This window comes from Symphalangus syndactylus, chromosome X (assembly GCF_028878055.3).
Source record: "Symphalangus syndactylus isolate Jambi chromosome X, NHGRI_mSymSyn1-v2.1_pri, whole genome shotgun sequence".
NCBI classification, from domain to species: Eukaryota; Metazoa; Chordata; class Mammalia; order Primates; family Hylobatidae; genus Symphalangus; species Symphalangus syndactylus.
The window spans coordinates 22,416,836-22,442,109 of record NC_072447.2 but is presented as its reverse complement, the minus strand read 5'-3'; the positions used below and the strand labels follow the sequence as shown (position 1 = coordinate 22,442,109).

General features: G+C 39.2%; 1 protein-coding gene across 6 annotated transcripts in view; it reads right to left on the bottom strand.

Moving 5' to 3' along the window:
* LOC129475165 (variable charge X-linked protein 3-like) overlaps positions 1 to 25,274 on the bottom strand; it is a 545,231-nt gene that overhangs the window by 86,977 nt on the left and 432,980 nt on the right. For 4 of the 6 annotated variants that reach the window (XR_010119687.1, XM_063634964.1, XM_063634962.1 and 1 more), the window contains exon 3: positions 165 to 276. The exons of the other annotated variants lie outside the window; for them this stretch is intronic. The gene's annotated coding sequence lies outside the window, so the exon portion shown is untranslated. The remainder of the gene's footprint in view (positions 1 to 164; positions 277 to 25,274) is intronic. 6 annotated transcript variants of the gene reach the window in all.

The window sequence follows — 25,274 nt, the reverse complement described above, 5'->3', positions numbered from 1 at the left end:
TGTTGCATCTGGCCTGTGCTTTATATATAACAAGCTCAACTGAGACTTTAAGTCATTGGCACTGGTTCTGGTTTTCCACAGTTTGCCTCCCCTCGTCCCTCTTGGTCCTCAGAACACTGTCATTACCACCTCAATGACTGGAAAGAAAGTAACAAAATGTGTACCTTCATAGGATCTTCTACTTCATTTTCCGGGAAAATCTTTTCATATCTCCTCCCAACCTGGCCTCTGGTTTTTCTTTCTATTGTCCTGCACTTGCTGAAAAGAGGTAGGACTCTGAATTTGGGGGAAAAATTAGAAAGAATTATATTATTTTCCATATGTTTTCTTTAGCTTGAATTACAACAGTGATTCAAGCATTGTTTCTTTTTGCAATCATATGAATTATACAATTTTACAATTTGTCTGGCAAAGGTTAAAGCAATTTCAATGCAAAGATGATTTAAGAATAAGAATGTAGGAATGTTACTGCCTAGTTGAACTATCTTGGATGCTCTCCGTCACTTCCGTATATTTCAGCTGCTTCATCTATAAGAGGAACCATTTGGACCAGATTTCCTTCCAATCTTGTGCAGGTCTACTTTCAGTTTATTGTATGCCAATAAAATTTTTCTGCTTAACTTCAAGTAGCACCACATCTGTGTTAATTTAATACAGGTTTCAAGATGTCTACTGTGACCATGGGACAGTCTTTTATGCTGCTATACAGTTATTAGTAATTCCATTATAATGGTCAGGAGAATAAAAAATAAAAACCTCATTAAGTAAACAAACAAAAATAGCTATAGGTCCATGATGTCAAAAGCTAAATATACATGGAAAAAAGAGGTTAAGAAAACTATACTTTATCCACAGGATATTAAACTTTTTTGGATTTTTGACTCTAGCATTAAAAAATAAATAAAGTAGACATGTCTTCATCCTGTGCAATTCCTGCCTAGATTACCGAAAGTCACTGTGGCCACTGAATCATCACTACAGCTGCCCACAGATACTCTACTGAGCTTTAGGACCCATCATCTTCCTGGCTGGTCATTGAGTCTGTCCAAAGTTGGCATGTATTTATGTTTTTCAAATGAGGAAGAAATGCTTTGTCTTTTCTAAAGCAGGAATTTAACTTCAAGTCATAGAGCCATGTGTCACTTAATGACAGGAACACTTGTGAGAAATGCTTCATCAGGTGACTTTGTTGGTATACAAAGATGATAGAGTGGACTTTCACAAACTTAGGTGGTACAGCCTACTCCACATCTAGGCAAGATGGTGTAGCATGTGATTGTACTGAATATTGTAGGAAATTGTAACATAATGATAAGTATTTGTATATCTAAATATAGCTAAACATAGAAAAGGTAATGCATTGCACTGTGACACTATTGACAGCTACAGTGTCACTAACTGATAAGAATTTTTCAGCTACATTATAATTTCATGGGACTGCCATTGTATGCGCAGTCAACCATTATGTGTCATGGGACTGTGTTGAGAATTTCTTTTTGCTAGTGTAAGATCATCCGTAAATTCCAGTCATTGTTATTCACAATGGACTATATCACTCACTGGAATTGCCGCCTTTTTTACTTTCAGAGTTGGGTCCTGTCACCCAGGCTGGAATGCGGTGGTGCAATCACAGCTTACTGCAGCCTTGAACTCCTTGGCTGAAGCTATCCTCCTGCCTCAGCTTCCTGAGTAGCTGAGACTACAGGTGCACCACCAAACCACATAGCCTGCTTTATTAGAAAACTTATCACCACCCCTTGATTTATGACACTTAATTTTTTGGTTAACATTACACAAACTAGTTATTAATATGACTTTTCTAACTAATGACTAAAAATAAGAATCCTCTTGGTTGAAACTTATCTTAAGGCTATGCATATGAGGTAAAGTTATGATATCTAAATGTAAGGTATGCTTGAGATAATCTCTTCTGAAACACACACACACACACGCACACATGTGCACACAAATGCACACATGTGTACACAAATGCACATTTCCATTCCTTTTGGTCTCCTAAAGTGATAGCTCTCAACCAGGGCGAGATTATGAGTTAGGTCTCCTCCCTCATTTCTATAACATGTCTAGAAGCAATTTCAGTTGCCACCACTGGGGGATAAGGGTGCTGCTGGCATCCAGTGGATAGAGAGTGGGGATGCTGCAAAACCCCATACAATGTACAGGGCAGGCCCTCATACAAAAGAGTCATCTGGTCCCCCAAATTCTGTAGTGACAAAGATGAGAAACTCCACCCAAAGTAAAGAAAAAACACCACACACACCCAAAATAATCCTTACCTTTCAAAAAAAGTTTTTTAACCTATTTTACCAATAGTTTTTGTTTTTTTAAAGCATCTTGGATATTTTGCATTATTTCTTATTTTGTGTTGTTACAGGACCAATAGGTCCATATGCCTACTGCCTAGTAACAGACCAATCCACCAAGACAACAGGGTTTGCAGCAGAGAGAGTTCAATTATTACGGGGCAGCTGAGTAAGGATGACAAATGATGAGAGGGACCCTCAATTCCATCTCCCTGAGGACTTCTTGACTGGAGTTTTAAGGGGATCTTGGAGGGTAAGGGGCTGGAAAATTGGGATTGTTGATTGATCAAGAGGAATTAAATCATGGGAGTGTGGAAGCTGCATTCCTTGGTGAGTCAGCTCCACATGGGGTTCTTTAGACTAGCTGATGTCAGTGGTTTCATTGGTACTTAAGACCTGAAAGAGTATCTCAAATGCAAAATGTAACACTTCACAATACTTAAGATGTTACCTATAGAGCAGTCAAGGGGAGCTATAATGTCTTAAAGGGTATATGTGATCCACGGGCCATAGGCAGCAAACACCTATAAAGAAGGGTGTTGGAGAGCAGGCTGACCTAGTCATTAATGCTGAGTGAGCTGCAAGCTTGGTTTATTTTCATTTCTCCTCTTCCCTCCTTCCCTGCTTAATTTTATAAGATTTATAGGGTTGGTATCCGTATTTTCAGTTTTTTTCCCCATTCAATTTGTTCTGGCCAATTACCCTAGTCCTAGAAATGCTATGCATGCTTTGCTGATGATCTCTGCACAGTTCTCAGTGAAGACAACAGACCAACACATTGACACCAAGGTGAGCCCAGTGCAGATGACTAAAGCTCTACTTCTAGAAAAGTTAACATATTTTACTGCAATCCTGTTAGAAACTTTACCCTCCTGTCTGAAAAAATTAGTATTGATTGCACTGTCTTATGAATGAGTGGCTAATCACACATAAATGGGGCAATGTAAGTATACTTTATTTTTAATTGCTTTATTTTCTGATATCTGTAATAATTCATGTGGCTTGAACTCAAGCCCATTTTTTTGAAGTTGCTTGCTATGTTTTTCTGAAGATGCAAAGGTACGACAAGATTATTTTTATTTGTTGAATGCAGGATGCGGCAATGCTTCATCAGATTGCATTCACAGGTTATTTTCTTCTCCTCTGTTATTTGGATCAGCTCAAAATTCCTGAGAGAGTGTAGGAAGATGAGTCATGATAATGCTTTTTCATTGAACACATGCTGCACTTTCTTTTTATCTTTTTTCTTTTTTTTTTTTTTCTTGAGACGGAGTCTCGCTCTTTCACCCAGGCTGGAGTGCATTGGCATGATCTCCGCTCACTGCAACCTCCGCCTCCGGGGTTAGAGCAATTCTTCTGCCTCAGCCTCCTGAGTATCTGAGACTACAGGTGTGCACCACCACACCCAGCTAATTCTTGTATTTTTAGTAGAGATGGGGTTTCGCCATATTGGCCAGGCTGATCTTGATCTCCTGACCTCAGGCAATCCGCCCACCTTGGCCCCCCAAAATGTTGAGATTACAGACATAAGCCACCACACCCAGCCCATGCTGCACTTTCTAAGAGTTAGGGAACTTTGCCACAGGTTTCTTCATGCTATGGCAACCACTACTGCTCCTTGATCATATAAAATCTTGTTGGGGCGGCCAGACCCAACACCAGGCCGTGGGGGCTATGAAGTCCGGCAGAGTCAAAGGAATGAGAAAAAACAAGTTTAACAGTGCATAAAGTGGGTCTAGGGGGCCAATGCTAGTATGGAAGCTGTGAAGGCCCTGAGCTCCGGGAGCCCACACTACTAATTGGTAATCAAACAAAGAAGCCGGGTGCGGTGGCTCATGCCTGTAATCCCAGCACGTTGGGAGGCCGAGGCGGGTGGATCACGAGGTCAGGAGATCAAGACCATCTTGGCTAACACGGTGAAACCCTGTCTCTACTAAAAAAATACAAAAAATTAGCTGCGTGTGGTGGCGGGTGCCTGTAGTCCCAGCTACTTGGGAGGCTGAGGCAGGAGAATGGCGTCAACCCGGGAGGCGGAGCTTGCAGTGAGCAGAGATCTTGCTACTGCAGTCCAGCCTGGGCAAAAAGAGCGAGACTCTGTGTCAAAAAACAAACAAACAAACAAACAAACAAAAAAAAAACAAAACCAAACAAAGAAGCAGGTGGTGAGGATGTGGGGGTTAAAAGGAAGTGGTGCATCAAGCACATGATCTATAGCTGTGATGGTTTGGCATTTCCGTTGAAGCATATGGAACGTGTTCTGCTACTTGAGATAATGGGGAACATGTTCTAGTTTAAGATACAATTGTTTTATGAGCCTGGGAGTGCTAGAAGCAAGGAGCCAGCAAGTCTAGACACATTCCAGAGGCCACGAGGGGCTTTATGCCCTGAGCCCTGGATTCTGTCCAAGCTATGAGGAGTTTTATGCCCTGGGCTTAGACTATGGTGTGGCAGGGCAGCCTTCAACCCTTTGGCACAGAGCCTGGTGTTCCAAAGGCCATGAGGGGTTTTAGGCCCTGGACCCCGGACATCTTCCAAGACTCTTTTACATTATGTCAGACATGCAAGCCCTGCATCAGCTTTTCTCCCAAGAAATCTAACCTAATAATAAGAGATGTAACAGAAAATCACATTTATTTTCATGATGAAAATGTTCTTCAAAGGAAGCAATCTGTTTTCTTCCTTTATACCACTTTAACTTCCATCCAACGAAAATGTTCTCTAATTATTTTAATGCATGGGGTAAAAGGATAGATTTTAGTCAAATGCCTAGACATACAACAGTGTCCCTAAATAAACAGGTGTTGTTGTTGTTTTGATCCTTATCTTAGAGTGACTCCGGTGGAAATATTTACAGATGAAATGATGTGATGTCTGAGAATCTCTTCCACCTACTGTGATGGGGATAGGATGAGGCTGTGGCAGGACTGACAGTCTGAGGCAAAGTGATGCGAGCAAAGACTCCCAATATACGATTTGGTCTGTTTTAGATGTGTCCCAAATTCATCTCATCATATTTGTAAAAGTGGCCTTTAAGGATATATATGTGTCACATTTATATAAATGACACTCATCATTTATAAGTGAGGGAGGTAGACACAGCATTTTGTGGGCTATTAAGATAATTGGAGGGTTCTGGATGTTAAGGTGCACCTTTGCAATAAGGTGTCATATTGCAAAGCCAGCTGTTGTCTTGTCCTGATGTGGTGCTGAATGTCCTGCAAACTACTAGTGTCTGTCTTGATTCCTTTCTTAGTTCTTCAGTTCCACCTTGGCATAGTTACTGTTTCCTGCCAAGAACAGAGTTCAAAAAATGTTGCTTATTTCCTTTAAAATCTTTCATTTTTCCCATTTGATATGGTTTGACTGTGTCCCCGCCCAAATCTCATCTTGAATTGTAGTTCCCATAATCCCCAGGTGTCATGGGAGGGTCCCAGCAGAAAGTGATTGGATTATGGGGGCGGTTCCCCCATGCTGTTCTCATGATAGTGAGTTCTCACAAGATCTGATGGTTTTATAAGTGTCTTGCATTTCCCCTGCTAGCACTTCTCTCCTGCCAGTATTAAATTAAGAAGGACATGTTTGCTTCCCCTTCTGCCATGATTATAAGTTTTCTGAGGCCTTCCCAGTCACGCAGAACTGTGAGTCAATTAAACCTCTTTCCTTTATAAATTACCCAGTTTCAAGCAGTTCTTTATAGCAGCGTGAGAACGAATTAATACACCATTGTTCACAGTAATGGGTTTTCAACTTGATCAATGAGATATCTATATGTTTATTTTTCTAGTTGCTGTGCAGTCAGTATTTACCAAAAGTATTGGTTCATATTTTTTATCTACTTCATTGCTCAGCAAACTACAGCACCCACCCCTTCAGGCCAAATTGAGGCCCACTGGTTAGTTTTTGTAAGTAAAGTTTTATTGGAACACAGTCATGCTCATTTGTTTATGTACTGTCTATGGCTACTTTTGTGTTAAAAGGGCAGAGTAGCTGTGACAAAGAACATACAGTATGCAAAGCCTAAAACATCACTTTTGACCGTTAAGAAAAAATAAATTGCTTACCCCTTATCTACTCTATAGTTTTAAGAATCTGTGTTGAGTATTTTTTCTTTTAAATCTGATATATATTTATGGTGTTTGCTTTTATTATACATTAATATGCATACAACTCAAAAGAGTTCTATTATATTTTGACAAAATATCCTAATTGCCAAGAAAATGAAAATTTGGCCCTTGTACAGAGGAAGAAAAATATCTTAATTTTATTTCTTTTTGTACTTGAGGCCTTTAGTTTCACTTTATTCTACTTTAAAATATTTCCAATGCCATTGAGCAATAGCTAATGAGTTAGTTTTTATATAATCAAAATATTTTCTTCTAAAAGTATCTTTGTGACTGAACAAATGTCTAAACTCCCTGGAATCCTGCTCTGACTAGAGGTGAACAGTAAAGGCTTATAAGGCTTGCTTAGTTTAAGCGTGTAATTTGGCATAAAATAAAGAAGGTGAGTAAATGCAAAGTTTTAGCAAGTTTAATGTCTATTGGAGCAAAAGGTGGGTCAGTAATTTGAAAATGCACAGGGATAGGTTTGTTCCTTAAGCATTGGTAGAGGTAGAGGCTTGGCATGGAAACAAAAGAAGAGCTTAAAAAGAAATTGGCAATGCTTTCTTAGGGGGTTATGCTCCACTTAGGGAACAATTTCTCTTTTCGACCATGATTTAGGTTGCATTAGCTTGTTGTTAATCTTTGAAAGGATGCACGTGTTTGTGTGTGTGTATGTGTGTGTGTGCGTGTGTGTGTGTGCGCGCACTTGATATTAAGTTTTTTTAAATTTTTTTTTTATTTTTATTTATTTATTTATTTATTTTTTTTGAGACGGAGTCTCGCTCTGTCGCCAAGGCTGGAGTGCAGTGGCGCAATCTCGGCTCACTGCAAGCTCCCCCTCCCGGGTTCACGCCATTCTCCTGCCTCAGCCTCTCTGAGTAGCTGGGACTACAGGCGCCCGCCACCACGCCCGGCTAATTTTTTGTATTTTTTTAGTAGAGGCGGGGTTTCACCATGGTCTCGATCTCCTGACCTCGTGATCCGCCCGCCTCGGCCTCCCAAAGTGCTGGGATTACAAGCATGAGCCACCGCGCCCGGCCTGATATTAAGTTTTCTAATAATTATCTGGTTAAAGACCAAAAAGATTGAGGAGATAAAACTTCACCTCACAGTGACAAGGCGACCTGGAAGGGACTTAACCATAGAGTATTTATTTATTTCAACTGGAATTCTTCTGCTCAATACATACAGTAGCCACTTGCCACATGCAGCAGCTTAAATTCAAACTAGTTAGAAATCAATAAAATGAGAAATTCAGTTCCTCTGTCTCAGCACATTTCAAGTGTTCATATCCATGTGAGGCTAGGACTACCATATTGGAAAGCACAGGGTCATGGAGCTTTGCCACCATGGCAGAAAGATGATGAATGTCATGTTTCTGAACTGTTCTCAAGAGTAGGGTTACCAAGCCCCTTCTGCTAATACCTGAATGACCATAACTCAGATTTTAGAAAAGGCAAAGTTTCAAAACCTTATGTTATATGAATTTCACTCCTGAAGAAATAATGGTCAATTTGGAGGTGGAAGCAAGTTTGGCAAGTTGGAGGTAATGTTGTCTTGACTTTGAGTTGATGGTTGGGTGGGTAGAGGGCTGAGTACTGTTATTCTGTCTCTTTCTCTTTCTCTCACTGGTTTCCAGCTTTTGTTTTTACATTAACTGTACCTTTGTCTCTCTCTGCCCCCAATTCAAAGAAAAAAGTGAGTAGTCTTCCGGATCACTGCACATGGCTACAACTGGAATATATTAAGTGCTGATGCCATGTGAATTTTTTTTTTTCATTTTCCCTGGACAGTAATATTTGACATTCAGTTGTGGGGAAGGTTTACTTTTTGGTCACTAAAATTAGCTCTAGATATTCTTCAACTTCCACTAAAGTTTGCTTCACAATACTGTATTGTAGGGAAATGAAGGAAAGGAAGTGTCATGTTATTCACATCACCATTCCACAGGCCCACATGCCAATGGTGACATTTAATGATTGCAATAACAGAGTCAACTGAGAATACTGGTATTTCAGTATTTAACTGCAGAAGACATGTTTAAAACATTATATTTTGAGGGGAAATGGAAGTCCAACTTTTTATTGTAACAAAATAATAAATTTTATTTCAAAAACAAAAATCGTGGCTCACCTTTTTCTTCCTTTTTAAAAATGTTTTATCATTTATTTATTCTTAGACTGTCCCAAGGAACAAAAACAGCTTTATCTTCTTTAGTTTTATTATGTATAGATGGATATACTGAAGTAGAATTACCTGTGTTAATTTCAAATTTTCATATACATATTTCACTTCTTTGGAAAACTTCTAAGGAGTTACTTTGGGGATAGGATTCTCACTTTGTCTTTTTCGTTGTTGTTCTTCTTAAGAATTTGGAAATTCACTTCTTGGCATACATCACTATATACCCAATGAATAAGTATAATTATTTGTCTATTTTTTAAAAAAGAAGAAAAGAAAAAAATTTTTTTAAATGTGGAGCTAAGTACCAAAAGAAATACTTAAAAAATTGTTTTCAGTATAAAAAAGTTTCTAACATTTCTATTCCAGGATACAATTTTCTTGGTGAAGAAGAGTCTTATTCACCAAATATTTTCATAATTATTAGTTATGAATAAATATTGAATTCATCAATAAATATGAGTGAACATGAGTGACTCACCGGAATTAATAAGTTGTGGATCCCAGTTTCAGGTTACAGTTACTGATCTTGATTTCAGGGCTATAATATAACCTGCATATCCTGGTAATCATGTATCATACGATTCATATCAACTTTTTGTAGTTGTTTGTTTTAATGCCATAAATAGCCCTTCAGGAATGGCTCCAGGCTGGTTCATTCTTAATTTTTATTTTATAATTATTAATATTTTTTGAGATGGAGTCTCACCCTGTCACCCAGGCTGGAGTGCAGTGGTGGGATCTCGGCTCACTGCAACCTCCACCTCTGGGGTTCAAGCGATTCTCGTGCCTCAGCCTCCCAAATAGCTGGTATTACAAGTGTCTCCCACCACATCCAGCTAATTTTTGTATTTTTACTAGAGACGGGGTTTCACCATGTTGGCCAGGCTGGTCTTGAACTCCTGACCTCAAGTGATCCACCCTCCTTGGCCTTCCAAAGTGCTGGGATTACAGGCATGAGCCACCGTGCTCGGCCTGTCATTTATTCTTTATCTGGTTCAGGAGTTGAACTAGGAGCTTATTTATGTATTTATGTATTTATTTATTTATAGAGATGAGGTTTCACCATATTGCCCAGGCTGGTCTCAAACTCCTGGCCTCAAGTGATCTGCCTGCCTCAGCCTCCCAAAGTTCTGGAATTACAAGCGTGAGCCACTGCGCCTGGCCTGGTTCATTCTTAGGCTTTGGACGTTTCCCTCTTTGGCTGGCAGGCAGCCAGTCATTCAGTTTCTGTTCACTTTTTCTAACTGGGAAAATTAGCCTTAGTATTGTACGATTCCTCTAGTCTAGGAGGTATAGTTTGAGGATGCCCTAATTTCTCCTCTTTCCCAGCCAATTTTTGGGGGTGAGGGAAGGACAAGTTAGGTTGAGATGGCTTGAGAGCATAACAAATGAGAATATCGAAAAGTGTCAGAAGTGCAGATAGAAAGACAACAGAGTTTCTATTTTAATCCAGGAACAGACTGCATTTTATCAGCTACTCTTGGTTTTTACCAAATAGTATAGTTAAAATGCTATATATGTAAAGTGAATTTGCAACACATTACTTATGCAGTTGACCCTATCTCACTTTTTAAGGATTCATGTCCTACTGTATTCCTAGACACTCCAGCCTCAAATATTTGAAGATCAGCAATCCCTTTGGTATCACTTCTGTTTTTTTTTTCTATAGCTAAATTTAAGAAAAATACATTTACTAGTTCTTACTTTAAACACATGGTCCTTAAAATATTTCTATCTGAATCTCTGTCTATCTGCATATCCTGGTATCCATATATCAAAAGTCTGCAATCATGTCCTCTAGACTGGTTACATTTGAGGTGAACTTTGGGTATGTCATTTCAATGCCTTTTCCCCCAAGTACTTTAAATTTTGTAGAATTGAATAATTTTTCTTTACACAATAAAGTCATTTCTATAATTTAGTTAATGAGTTCTATGATGTTAGATATTTTGCTTGGCTTTTTTTAGTTATAAATTTTTATGTAGGTAATATCTGCATTTAAATCTTGGCTTTTTTTTTATTGTGTAGGGCCAAATTCTTTGAAATAGAATTGCTAAGTCCAAACCAAATATTTGTTTGCACTTGAGACACATTGTCATGCTGTCTTCCAGAAATGTGCAGCCTCTGAGAATGCCTTCTTCACTGCCCTTCTGTTGGTGTCATTTTAGAGCTATTCATCTAGACCTCTCTCCTAAAATAATAATGCTGTTGGAATCAAAAGACAAAATATAGAAATTATAGGTCTCTATCATTTTCTGTTTATACAAAGATTGGTTGATGACATCATTTGGCAATAGAGATCTGGGGAAAAAAAACAGATAAATAGGTGCAAGCATGATGCTTTTAGATACTCTTCAGTGAGTATCTATAAAAGTTCTTCCCTGAATAGAAATTTGTCTCCAAAATAGAGTTCCTGTGTCTCTTCCTCTATCATGTTGCAACCTTTCCAAGGACTATTTTTGCTTAAACAATATATTCAAACAGCGGAGACCATACTGTTAGAATCATAATTATTTAAAATGTACATATACTGGACTAACCAGTTATATATGCACTGTCTTTTTTATGTGTCATAAAACCAAAGTCCCATACATTCATAAGGTAGTGTACCCTATGCTGAAGCCCCTGTATTGTTAAATATACATATTGAAGCCCAAAAGGCTCAAAGAATTGACATCATACTTTAATACCACAGACTAACGTGGCTCTTCATGGAACCGGAGATATCAGTGGATTGTGTAGTTTCCACCACCACAAAACCTCATATGTCTTCATATCTGGACTTGGTGTCTGATATTTAAACCAGCTAAAAATTCTGCAAGATTTAACAAACAGCTTCCAAAGTGTTTTTTTTTAATCCGTGATGTTTGCTAACTCATTCTAATCACCTTGAAGGTCTGTACTTTACTCAGTGGAATCTCAAACGAGGTGCCAGGAGGTGGCTTGTGATCTGAACACTTTAGGAAGAGCTAACTTAATCAGGAAAGTTTCTAAGTTTTTCTTTTTCAGCCCAACTTTTCTTTCATCCTGTCTTGTTTAAAAGATTTCAATTTCTTTAGACTGATGAGGATGGTGATTCAAGCCAAGAAAGTGTGGGTGGGAATTCAAAGCCTTGCTTTGTAACTAGAATGCAAATGCTATTCTAACATAATTTGAACCTGATTGAGCTGCCCAAATTTCAACCATCCTGGAGCAAAACACAGGAAATATGTACCACAGCCAGAAAGATTCTCTGAATTCCAAACGGAAACAGAGCATTTCTCCATTTCGTGGAGTTGTACTGGACCCAAATGTGTAGCCTAGAAAATAATGGTTAAATGTTGTTTTTGGACCAACTGTTGAGTTAGTTTTAAAGTTTCTACCAGAAAAAAAAAAGAAAATTACCTACATATAAAAACTCACAAAATCAAATTGTCTTTTTGGCTTAACATTTTCTTCACATTATTTTATTGAAGTTTGTATTAACTTTTTCTTGAAATGAAATGTTCTATGGCTTTTGTTCCAAAAACTGTGAGTTTCCTTTCATTTACCCTGCTGTCACAGCATCCAAGAAAGAACACGTTACCATGATTGCAGCCCAGAAAGAATTGGTCCCTTAACTTTTGATAAGAACAAAATAATAGACATCACTTTCCTATTTTTTCTTGAGTACTGGACACAATTCTGATTTTTTTTTTTTTTTTTACTCCACCTTCATTTTTGGCTTCAATAACTTGAATTTGTAGTATAAAATATACTAGAATGGCTATAATCATAAAAGATAGAACATAATAAGTGTCGATGTGGATGTAGACAAATTGGAACCTTCACACATTGCTAATGGGAAGGACAAATGGTGCAGCCACTTTGGAAAATAGTTTGGCAGTTTCTTACAAAGTTAAAGACAAATGTACCATGTGCTCCAGCAATTCAACTCCTACGTAGCTACCCTGGAGAAATAAAACATGTGACTTGCACATAAATGTTCACAGCAGCATTATTGCTAAGAGCCAAACAAATGGAAACAACCCAAATGACCATCAGTTGCCGCATGGATGAACAATATGTGGTAATATGTGGTACACCTGTACAATGAAATACTGTGGAAGTCTGAGTCCAGGCAAGAGACAAACCATGCAGTGGGATTAAATAGGGAGAGTTTAATGTGAAGGATTATGAAGAGTTATGAAAGAGTAACTATAAGACATGCAGAGACTCAACTCCGTTTGGTATTTTAGAGCTCAGGGAGAGACACACTAGGAAAGGGTTTAGACTTTCCTGGGAAAGGTATATGGCACTGCCACCTAAGAGTGGAGATGTTTGGCCAGGCGCAGTGGCTTACGCTTGTAATCCTAGCACTTTGGGAGGCCGAGGTGGGCGAATCACGAGGTCAGGAGATCGAGACCATCCTGGATAACACAGTGAAACCCCATCTCTACCAAAAAATACAAAAAATTAGCAGGGCATGGTGGCAGACGCCTGTAGTCCCAGCTGCTCAGGAGGCTGAGGCAGGAGAATGGCATAAATCCGGGAGGTGGAGCTTGCAGTGAGCGGAGACTGCGCCACTGCACTCCAGCCTGGGTGACAGAGCGAGACTCCGTCTCAAAAAAAAACAACAAAAAAAAAACAGTGGAGATGTTTGGAGATTTGGCCAGGCCAGAGTTGGTCTTGAGTTGCTGGGCAAACTGTGGGCCACATTCTAGAATGTAGGTGCGAGGGCAGGGAGTCTGTGCATTGGAGTGGACAGAAGGTTCAAAGGGACACAGCCATGTGGGAAGTTTGAAGAAGGACAACAGCTTGATGTGTCAGACTCGGAAGGGAACTCTGGTTTCTCAGCTGAGACAGCTGGGGAAATAATATTGCCAGGCTTAGGTGTCAGAGTTGCTGAAAGGCTGCAACCTGGGCCTATGGCTGGAAGAGGTGCCACCAGATGTCATCATAAGCGCACTTCCGATTTCCCCCCTGAGCCGAAAATTGCAGCCTTTCTTTTGCACTATCTCTCCAGCACCCTCTGCTGGGGAAGCTTAACGTGGTGCTCACGTTAAAGGAGCAGAGCTTCAAGGGATTCCCTTGTTTATCTGAAAATATATTAAGGGGTGCATGGGGAGCTGATATCAATGTGTTATCAACACATTGATAACAGAAAAATTCTATCCAGCAATTTATAAAAAAGGAAAAAAGTACTGGCACCTCCTACAACATGGATGAAACCAAAGCAGGATCCTGAGCGAAAGAAGCCAGTCACATAAAACCACATCCTGTAGGATCCGATTTATGCAAAATGTCCAGAATAAGCAAATGCATGAAGGCAGAGAGTAGATGAGTGTTTGCCAGGGGCTGGAGGGAGAAAGAATAGGGTGTGAGTAATAAAGGGTGCAGGGTTTCTTTTTGGAGTGATGAAAATACTTTAAAAGTAGATTATGGTGACGGTTGCACAACTCTAAATATACTGAAAAAACATTGAAATGTACTCTTCAAAGGGCTGAATTTGATGGTATATAAGTTACATCTTGATAAAGCTGTTAGACGAATTCACTATATAAAATTTTTTATTTTTAAATATTTATTTTCATTTTTGCAGATTTGAGGGTACAAGTGCAATTTTGTTACATTGATATATTGTGTAGTGGTAAAGTCTGGGCTTTTACTGTAACCATCATCCAAATAGTGTAAATTGTACCAAATAGGTAGAATTTCATCCCTTAACCCCTTTCCTACCCTCCCTTTGGAGTCTCCAACGTCTATTACTTCATTTTGTATGTCCATGTGCACCATTATTTAGCTCCCACTTGTGAGAACGTGCAGCATTTGACTTTTTGAGTCATTTCACTTGGGAAAATGGCCTCCAGTTCCATCCCTGTTGCTGCAAAATATATAATTCCATTCATTTTATGGCTGAGCAGTATTCCAAGGTGTCTATGTACTACATTTTCTTTATCCAATCATCTGTTAAAAGGCAGGTAGGTTGATTCTGTGACTTTGCTATTGTGAATAGTGCTGCAATAAACATATGAGTGCAGATGTCTTTTTATATAATGATTTATTTTGGGTAGATACCCAGTAGTGGGATTGCTGGGTCAAATGGTAGTTTTATTGTTAGCTGTTTGAGAAATCTCCATACTATTTTCCATAGAGGTTGTATTAATTTACATTCCCACCAATAGTGTATAAGTGTTCCCTTTTCTCTGCACCCACACCAACATCTGCTGTTTCTTTACTTTTTAATAATAGCCATTCTGACTGGTGTAAGATGGTATTTCATTGTAGTTTTAATTTGCACTTCTCTGATGATTAGTGACGCTGAGCCTTTGGAAAAAAAAAACAAAACTTTTTATGAGACACCGCTGTGTTTGAATTGACCATGTTGTGTTGCTCTTAACCCAAAGAAGAGAGGAGTTGGTAGCATCGAGAAAAATTATTTAGTGTTCAGAATTTTGTGTCAGCTAGACTTGGGTAATTATAATAGTTTTAGAAGTCATGATGACTCTACATTTATTTGCTTGCAATGTGACTAAATTCTAATTTTATTTCTGTTCTTTTTTTTTTTTTTTTTTGCTGTTACCTCTTTTTAATAGTTAGATATTTATATGGTACAAAACTCTGGACTCAATATATTAATTTCCATTAAGTCATCTTTCCTCTTCTGGATCTTTTCTCCCTAGCTTAATAGTACACACTGAAAATAGGAGAAATCTAAATCTGTAACTCGTTTTGAGAGTGTTCCTGAAGTAAAAGGGTTGGCATGTGGAGTGGCAACAGTAAAAGGCCAGTCTCCTGCCTTTTATCCATCCTTTTTCACTTAGGTGTGAGCTTAGTCTTTCCATCATATCCTATTTACAGGCAGAAGAAAGGCTTTACATCGACTGACAACTGCAAAGGGCCACGTTAGACTAGGAGAAGGGAGGTTCGCTGTAATTAATAAAAACTGACCCACAGGAGTGACTGCTCCAATTCCATCCTGCAACAAACCCAAATCCAATCAGATGCACATGTTCTGGTGTGTACAGTCTAAATTTTGCAGCAGTGTGGCCTGATATGCAGATAAAGAGGACAGGGACAGATAGACCATGCATCACACCTGCTATATATTATTGGATTCTTACATTTTTCAATATTAAACCTCTGTTTTGCCACACAGAATTGTGATGTGTTTCTAATTCCCATAATAGATTTCTTCATTTCCATTTTGCAGGAGTAGCTTATTAAGGCTAGCTAGGCTGCCTGTAACCATGTGAAGTACTTCTGTTTGGTCTTTTAATCACTGCAGACACGGGATGCTGATTTTGTGAATAAAGAGCACAAAATGAACGGGGGTAAGATGTTAATGGGTCAAAAATCCATTTCCCTATTATGAACCAAGGTGAGAGGAGAATTATTAGCATGGCACTTCATTTAGGAGGCCATCTGCTGTGCATTGTGCCTGGGAAAGAAGGATGTTACTGAAGTCACCAGGTCTGTCCTGGGTCAGAACTCATGTCCAGAGGTCACCTCTTGGAGCACAGTAGACTCATTTTATTTCCACTCTCTCCTCTGCCTCTGCAGCCAGCAAAACATCTTATTGTTTGAAATTCACCAAGAGAAGGGAAAAAATAAAGAGACTTGGATCCACAGTCATCCTTCCATTTCTAAGTTGAAGAAGAACAGGGAGGGTTTTGTCTATGTCTTGGGCAATTAGATTAGCAACCTTGGAATGTGAGCATGGAATCTTTGTTTAGAGGGCCAAAATTCAGACATACAGTAAGAAAAACTGAGATTTGAGAAAGACTTGTAGAAAGATTGTTCTGATGCAAAGAAGATGATATGAGAAGATACCTGGAAACTCAGATACACAGGGTGCAAAGCTTATGACTCAAGTAAAAGACAAATACCCCGCTGGCCTGACTAGGCTTTAGAAAAACAGAGGACTGCTCATTATCAAGAACAAACCCAGAGTAGACTGAGAAGGAAGCAGACATATAACTTACCTGCTATTTTAGCACCAGAAAATCAGGACTCATGAAAAGTGGAGAGGTCTGTCCCTTTTCTTTTCTTTCCAAGTCTACCTAAATAGACTATGCAAACGCTGTTCTCTCAGTACCTCTTGCCCATCCAGTAAACACTTCATGTGGATGTAGTGCTGGGCCCTTTTTGGTTACTGTGACATCTACTCCACAGATACGTTTGTTATTTAACACAGGCCTTCTAAAGATACTTCTTTACCTAGTTGCTTGACTTGGGGTGGAAACATCATGTACAAGAAGGGCCGTGGAAAAGATATTTTGACGCAGATGGACCTCTCTAAATGACTAATTTTAGATAGATTCAGAAAAATGCAAATATGTCATTTCACTTGACCATAGTATTAGCATCATATTTAACATTTCAGTCTGGACCATCTGGGGCTGATTCTCATCTTTAGAAATTTTATGGGAGCTATTTTGGCCCTGCTTGGGAAAGTTTTGGTTGAGTTACTAGCAGTATGAGAATCTAGTCCTGTTGCTGAAATAGAAAGATGATTTTTTTTAATCTCTTTTAGAGAAAAGTTGCTTTAGGAAAAAGAATTTGGGAACTTAGAATATATTTAAGAGATGAAGAACATTTCAGCTACCAATTTAAAGCTCAAATAACAATCACTTGTATACGAGTAAGACCTCCTATTTCCTTTGGATTAGAAGACCCTCAATTCTCCCATATGGTTGATGTTTCTATGCTATTCCTTGCTGCAGACATCTTTGGATGAGTTTACTCTGTTTCCTGAGAAAGTTCTGGGTAAGGACTCACTTGATATGGTAAGACAGTGGAGGAAAACAGTCTTTCTCCTCCCTATCTCTGTGTAAACACCTTCCTTTTCAGTCTCAAATGCTCTGTGCAGGCTGCTAAAATATGTTGTGAGTCATTCATTTTAGAAACACAATTTATTTTAGAACGTGCACAAATGCTGTTATACATCCACATAAGCCTTCTGAGGAAAAAATAACACCCCAAATGTTTCAACCTTAGCATCTTCCTTCTTTAATTTTTTAAAAATGTCCCTTCTGTGTTCTTGCCCATATGAGTAGATATTTTTTTTAATGGTTCAATTATAGTAAAACATGTAGTACAAACTATTTTGAGGACGGAATTATTTTACTTGATTTGCCCTTGTGCAGAACTGAAAATTTTACTCAAATAATTTTGTTAGATCTATCAAATCTAATAATATTGATTTAATACTCCCTAAAAAGATTATTTAACTTAAACATCAGGAAAAAAATGAATTTGTATTCTGTCTTAAAAACAGAAACCGTTTTAAGGTTATAGTAAGCATTTCAAACTTAATACAAAAGTCTGAGTAATGCTTTCGTGGACGAACATACATTATACGTTCCATTTAAAATTATTTTCTTGTCACATAGTAGTGTGTCCATTTTCAATTATTCTGTTAATTCAAGGTGCTACTGCTGTCTGTAGAAATTCAAGTTGGCCACTGGCACAGCATTAGTGAATTACAAGTGGGTCACAGATGATTGAAACTACAAATAATTGGATGAACCCCAGCCATGAGTTATGAAGATCCAGAGCTAGTCATGGCCTTTGATTTGCCTCTCCTTTTGTGGTTGGGAAATCAAAGATGGAATTCAAGACATCTGCCTATACACTTCATTATGGACAAGTGGGTTGTGGACATGTGTTTGCTTTTGTCTGTTTTCATCTGCTCCCCTCTTCATCTCTTGCTAAAAGTACCCTGATTTTCCTGTGTGCAATTAATTACTCTCCCTTGCTTAAGAATGTGGTATGGGAATCTTGAGCCACTACTGTATTCTAGGAGATTTTAATTGCCTTGTATGATCAAGAGATCTTGTGATACTAAGCACAATGACCAGTCTTGGAATGGTCAGCTTACCCAATTCAGGGCACTGGGAGAATATGAACATCACAGTGCATCTACCAGCCATTAGCTACAAGAGATGCTCATTTCTTCCATGACCCGGATGAGGACTTGAGGCTGGTACTAGACATTAACTATTCAGTGATGACAATGTAGAGCCCCATCTACTGAGGAGCTGCCTGTTGGAGCCTGTGGTTTGAGTCAGGCCTGGAGAAGACAGCAGTGAGACAGCAATAGGTCCTTGGTTACTTGATTTGAGCAAGTTTCTTGATCAGGTCTAGCCCAGTGGATTTTTTTTCCCAATGAACCCAGTAAATTACCTTTGTTATCCAGTACAGTAGCCACTAATCTCATGTGCATATTGGACATTTGAAATATGGCTCCTCCAACTGAGATGCGCCATAAATATAAAATACGCACTGGATTTCAAACTTAGTACAACGAACATTTTTATATTGACCTCATGTTGAAATTGTAATGTTGAATTTAGACATAGCGGGTGTATTTGTCAATTTGCATTCTTATAATAAAATATTGAGACTGGGTAGTTTACAAAGAACAGAAATGAATTTTTTTACAGTTCTGGTAGCTGGAAAGTTCAAGATCAAGGCATGACAGGTTTGCTTATCTGGTGAGGGCTACTCTCTGCTTCCAAGTTGACATCTTTTGCTGCAACCCCAGGAGGGGAGGAACACTGTATCTTCACAGGGCAGTAGGTGGAAGAGCAAGTTAGCTGAGTGCTGGGTGAAGCTTTTTATATAACTCTACCTCCTAGCACTATCATATTGGTCATTTAGCTTTAACACCTGAATTTCCAAGGGGACACATTCAAGCCATAGCTTTGGGTCAATAACTATGCTATTAAAATTACTTTCACCCATTTCTCCAAGAAAACATGAAATTACATGATCGGCTTGCATCTGTGGCCCTGGATGTAGTTCTATTAGAAAACACTGGCTTAATCCATTTCGAATTTTCTTGATGACATGTAATGTAAAGATTTTAAAACTTACACAATAACTTACTTTTCAAATCCTAGTTGGATAACACCAAGTTTGACTTTCATACTTTGAAAAGCCAGTTCTAAGTTAGAAATGATACGTATATAAGCATCCGAGCTAGCAAAGTCCAAAGTCAAGTTAATGCTGCATGTGGTTTTTTATTGGTGACATTCTCCAAAGTTCTTTGGCCGATATGCTTTATGTGTGAAGACTCTGAATGGCATAGGCTTTATTGTCTTTCAAAATATACAATTGCTTTGTGTACTTATTTTCAAAGTCACTGCCATAGCCTAAAAGTGAGCTGAAATCCTTTCCCCCTTAGCTATAATATCAGTATGGTATCCAGCCTCCAAGATGGCCCCTAATGACTGGGCTGACTTGTATAAGCAATAGGATACTGAAGTAATGATGGCATGTGACATTGAAGCGTAGGTCATAAGAGACATTTGAGTTTCCTTCCTGCATTCTTTTGGCTAACTCACTTGGGAGAAAGCCAGCACCATGTTGTAAGGATACTCAAGCAGCCCTGTGGAGAGATCCATGTGATGAGTAACTGAGAAGGCAGGCCAGTAGCCATGTGGCTGAGCCATCTTGCCAGCAGATCTTCCAGCCACATAGAACCTTTCGAGACTAAAGCCCTGATGGACCACCTGACTTCAAGCTCATGAGGGACTTTGAGCCTGAACCTCCCAACTAAGCCACTCCAAAAATCCCAGACTCATGAAAAAATGGTATATCTTTATTGCTTTAAACTGTGAAGTAGCAGGATCGTTTGTTACATATTAATAGATAACTATTGCAGTCACACTTTATGTGATAAGAATCATCCTACAAATTACTTTTATTTTTCAAGAAAAACAACCCTCAAACTTGTTCCCTGTTGCTAAGTCACTTACTTACTTTCTCCTGTTGATTTTTCCACTGAAATACTTGCTATCCTATTTATGTGGTTCCATCTAAGATGTCTGAGATATGCTATCCTTTTTCTCTTTAAGCTCAAGAGGAGTTTGGGCTGTAAAAAGTGACTGGTTGGTTCTGAAGAGGCAGATGTCTGTTTTTAATGCTTCACATTACTTGAATCATAGACAATTTCAGGCTTAAAAGGTCTTTTGGAGGTAAATGAGCCCAGTGCCTCCTCCAGATGCTTGGAAATTCTCTCCACCATTCCTTCCAGAGGTCACTCAGCCTGTACTTAAATATGGTGCTAGAGGGCATCTACCTCTGACACTAGCTCCGTGGATAATGTGAGCCTGCTCTAAATTTTAGAACAGGGTTGTTTATCCTGGGGCCCTTGGATTCTGCTGAAATATATACATAAACTACAGGTGTCCCTGAGCCCCCTGAGATGAAATTCATGCATGAGATCGCACTCCTGTGATTTTTTTTACATGGAAAATTATTATGACTTTACTACTCAGTGAGGTTAGTAGGTATTTTTAGAACCAATATATAAGAAAATAGCTTATATTGAGTCAAAATAAAGGTCTGCAACTTGTCCACTTCAGTTTTGGATCTTTACAGAGGCACATAACAATCAGAAAAACCCCTGTGCCCTTGTCTGGTTCCTATATGCTACTTCCACGCTCTTATTGGAAATCTTTTTTTTTTTTTTTTTTTTTTTTTTTTTTTTTTTTTGAGACGGAGTCTCGCTCTGTCGCCCAGGCTGGAGTGCAGTGGCGCGATCTCGGCTCACTGCAAGCTCCGCCTCCCGGGTTCACGCCATTCTCCTGCCTCAGCCTCTCCGAGTAGCTGGGACTACAGGCGCCCGCCACCACGCCCGGCTAATTTTTTGTATTTGTAGTAGAGACGGGGTTTCACCGTGGTCTCGATCTCCTGACCTCGTGATCCGCCCGCCTCGGCCTCCCAAAGTGCTGGGATTACAAGCGTGAGCCACCGCGCCCAGCCTGGAAATCTTGATGTCTAGGTGCAGGCCTAGCTATCCTAGTGTCTAGCACTAATGTAGACCTCAGATCTAAGGGGTTTAAGGAGCACCTGTTCAATGCTCCGAGGTCTCCACCAAGTTGCTTAGTTGCTGCATTGGCCCTGACAGCCACCTGACATCATAGTCTGCTTAGTATTGCTGATCAATTTGCTCTGCTCAGTCACCATACAGGGCCTGGCATGCCAGCTATGAGTCTATCACAGAAAATTGAACCCTGCATCCTGCTAAAATGTTTCACTGGGGTTAACTTCTGCCTAGCTTACAACTGTCTGTTGCCCATTTCTTGGCTTTAGCTTTGCTTTACTGGTTTCATGATGCCTCACTTTTTTCAGGCAATAACCTCTCAATGTAATCATCTACTGCCTATTATTTTCCTATGGAAATATGAGGCCCTGTTGTCTCTGAAGAACTAGACTAGGTTTCCTTCCCTATCATTAAAGCAGTTTAACTTAATTGCAAAATCTGGTCCCTCCCATCATGATGGAAGTTAAACTTTATCTATTAGCTATCTATCTATCTATCTATCTATCTATCTATCTATCTATCTATCTATCTTCTATTTGAGGCAGGGTCTCACTCTGTTGCACAGGCCACGGTGCAGTGGTGCAAACATAGCTCACTGCAACCTTGACCTCATGGGCACAAGTGATCCTCCCACCTCAGCCTCCTGAGTAGCTGGGACTACAGGCGTGCACCACCACAAATGGATAATTTTTTAATTTTCTTGTGGAGATGGGATGTCACTGTATTGCTCAGGCTGGTCTCAAACTCCTGGCTTCAAGTGATTCTCCTGCCTCGGCCTCCGAAAGTGTTGGGATTACAGGTGTGAGCCACTGCGCCCAGCCAAGTTAAACTTTAGAATCCTCACCAGCTATGGTATAATCTTTGTCAACAGTGTCAGGCCTCTAAGCCCAAGCCAAGCCATCATATCCCCTGTGATCTGCACGTATACATCCAGATGGCCTGAAGCAAGAATCACAAAAGAAGTGAAAATGGCCTGTTCCTGCCTTAACTGATGACATTCCACCATTGTGATTTGTTCCTGCCCCACCTTAACTGAGCGATTAACCTTGTGAAATTCCTTCTCCTGGCTCAGAAGCTCCCCCACTGAGCACCTTGTGACCCCCCGCCCCTGCCTGCAAGAGAACAACCCCCTTTGACTGTAATTTTCCACTACCTACCCAAATCCTATAAAACGGCCCCACCCCATCTCCCTTTGCTGACTCTTTTCGGACTCAGCCCGCCTGCACGCAGGTGAAATAAACAGCCCTGTTGCTCACACAAAGCCTGTTTGGTGGTCTCGTCACATGGACGCGCATGACAAACAGGACAGTTTGTCAACCATTTGAATATAACTATTATGTATGAATTTAATAAAACCATTTTCACCTAATCCTGTCATCCATAGAAAAAGTGTTCTAAATGATTTTTGAGATTTCTTAAGCTCTAAATGTCTGGATTCTTCCTAAATATTTCAACTACTATCCTACAACACCATCAACTTTGTTTCCACCCTACCTTTTCAGTGTCCCACTCATTAGCCCAAACTAAATAACTGTTTTCAAGTCACTTTTCAGTTTTGAGTCAAGAGTCAGTGTTTTCTTGATTTTTGTAACCCAAATCTAACACAGTAGTACCTACAACATCAGCATCTATTACATGTTTATTGAAGAAAAGCATGTTGAGTTAATATTCAAGAGCCATCATGAGTATCTTTGAAAACAATGTAATATTCTTCTTTTTAGAAATCCAACCCCCCATTATTATTAATTATAAGAAAAAAACTTTCTCCAAAATTTGTTAATGCCAAAAGAAATATGAAGTCTTTATTTCCTAAAGGGTTGTTTACCTGGAGATTTCTTTACATTTTAAGAAAATAGGACTAGGTCAGCCTTGGGAGAATTGTTTGCAATTTCAAAAGTGGATAATGACTTGGGAAGCTTGTTTGCTTGTTTGTTTTCCCTTTTCAAAGCCCTTCTGGTGGTCTATTTGCATAAGTATTTGAGTGCACTTTAATGCTTATGCAAATGATGATCAGACCCACAGAACTTGGATTGATTATAAATATGAAACATGTAAAAGATAAAATCTTAAGTAGAAACTGATTATCCTGAAATCCCAACTAAAATCATAATAAAAGGCTTTTTAAAAGTGAATTTTGCCTAAAAACTGCCTTTATCCAATTCCAGCACTATACTGACCCACAAAAGTGGGCCCATACAGACAGCAGGTGTGGGGAAAAAAAAAAAAACAGAACAGTCCATTGACTTAGACAATTACACTGAACTCTACAGGGAGATGGAACCTAAATTTAAATTGAATTAGTCAAGACTCAAATGTATGCAATCATTAAACAAATAAGCAAACACCTGTTGACAAATTTGGGTCATTCAGGGACTTAGAATATGTCAACTATAAAAAATAGAATAAAACCAAATGCATGCACAAAGAAATAGAACTAAAATGTATTGAGTGACCCACATCACCACACACTGAGCTAAAAGCTTTACATAACTGATGGGTTTCCAGCCTGTGGCATATTAATGCACTAGCCACATGGGTAGGGTTATAATTTAAAGCTCCCCATCAGGCTTCAAAACCACTAAAAGGTTATCTCTTCTAATGTTCCAACCATCCTAAAACATAGGCCATTGATTGGAAGTGTGGTCTCTCTACCAGCAACCTCATCATTGCCTGGATACTCAGTAGAAAGACAAACCTTGAGCCCCAGCCGAGGCTTGCGGATCAGTGTGGAGTCTAGGAATTCTGTGTTTCACAAGCCCTTAGTGCACACTTAAGATCTAGAACCACTGGTCGTCTGATTTCACGACCATTCTACAGATAAGAACTTCGAATTCAAGAGATCCTAAAAAATATCCCGAAAGTCAGCCAGGCACAGTGGTTCATGCCTGTAATCCCAGAACTTTGGGAGGCCAAGGTAGGAGGATCACCTGAGCTCAGGAGTTTGAGATTAGCCTGGGCAACATAGTGAGACCCCATCTCTACAAAATAAAATTTAACATAAATTAGCCAGTTGTGGTGGTGCACACCTGTAGTCCCAGCTACTCAGGAGGCTGAGCTGGGAGGATCACTTGAATTCAGGAGTTTGAGGATGTAGTAAGTCAGGATTTCATCACTAAACTCCAGCCAGGGCAATAGAGCGAGACTCTGTCTCAAAAAAAAAAAAAAGAAACAAAAAAAGAAAAAATCCCAAAGTTAAGCAAATTAGTAAGAGATACGGGTAGGTCATGAAGCTGGATTTGATTTGGCCAGAAAATGTGAGCTCTTCTGATTTCACGGCAAGGTCAACCAAAAAGAACTTAGGGTCTGTTTAAGAAACAATTCCTCCTTAGTAAGCATGAAATTATGATTTTAATAATTTGATTAATGATTTTTAGTCATTATACTTATAGGCCAGGAATAAATTCAAACAGCGCAAAGTAGGGCATAAGAATAAAGTATAGTGCTAAGTAGGTTCTGTGTCATTTCAGGATGCAGTCTCTTCACTCTGGCTAGCTTGCTTGCTAATTACTTAGTGTAATGCTCTATCTTCACAATGCATGTGCTTATCATACATTCTTAGTTATGACTTCAGTGGAAGGGAAATTACCACTCATTGTATGTCAGTTTTGTATGAATCTTGTATACTCCAACTACAATAAAAATGAGAGATGAATAATTATATTAAATCTGAGTGATGGGCTGGCTAGACAGTATTTAAATGTATCTCTGAGACAACATTTTGTTAACAGTATACTAAGCAAGATTCACATCTTCTTGAGTCTTAAGAGCACACACCAGAATAATTATACTCTTTGTTCCCAAAGGACTATCATTATGTAACTACCATTAATGATGTAAGTATACAGTTAACAGACTTATAATGATATAAGT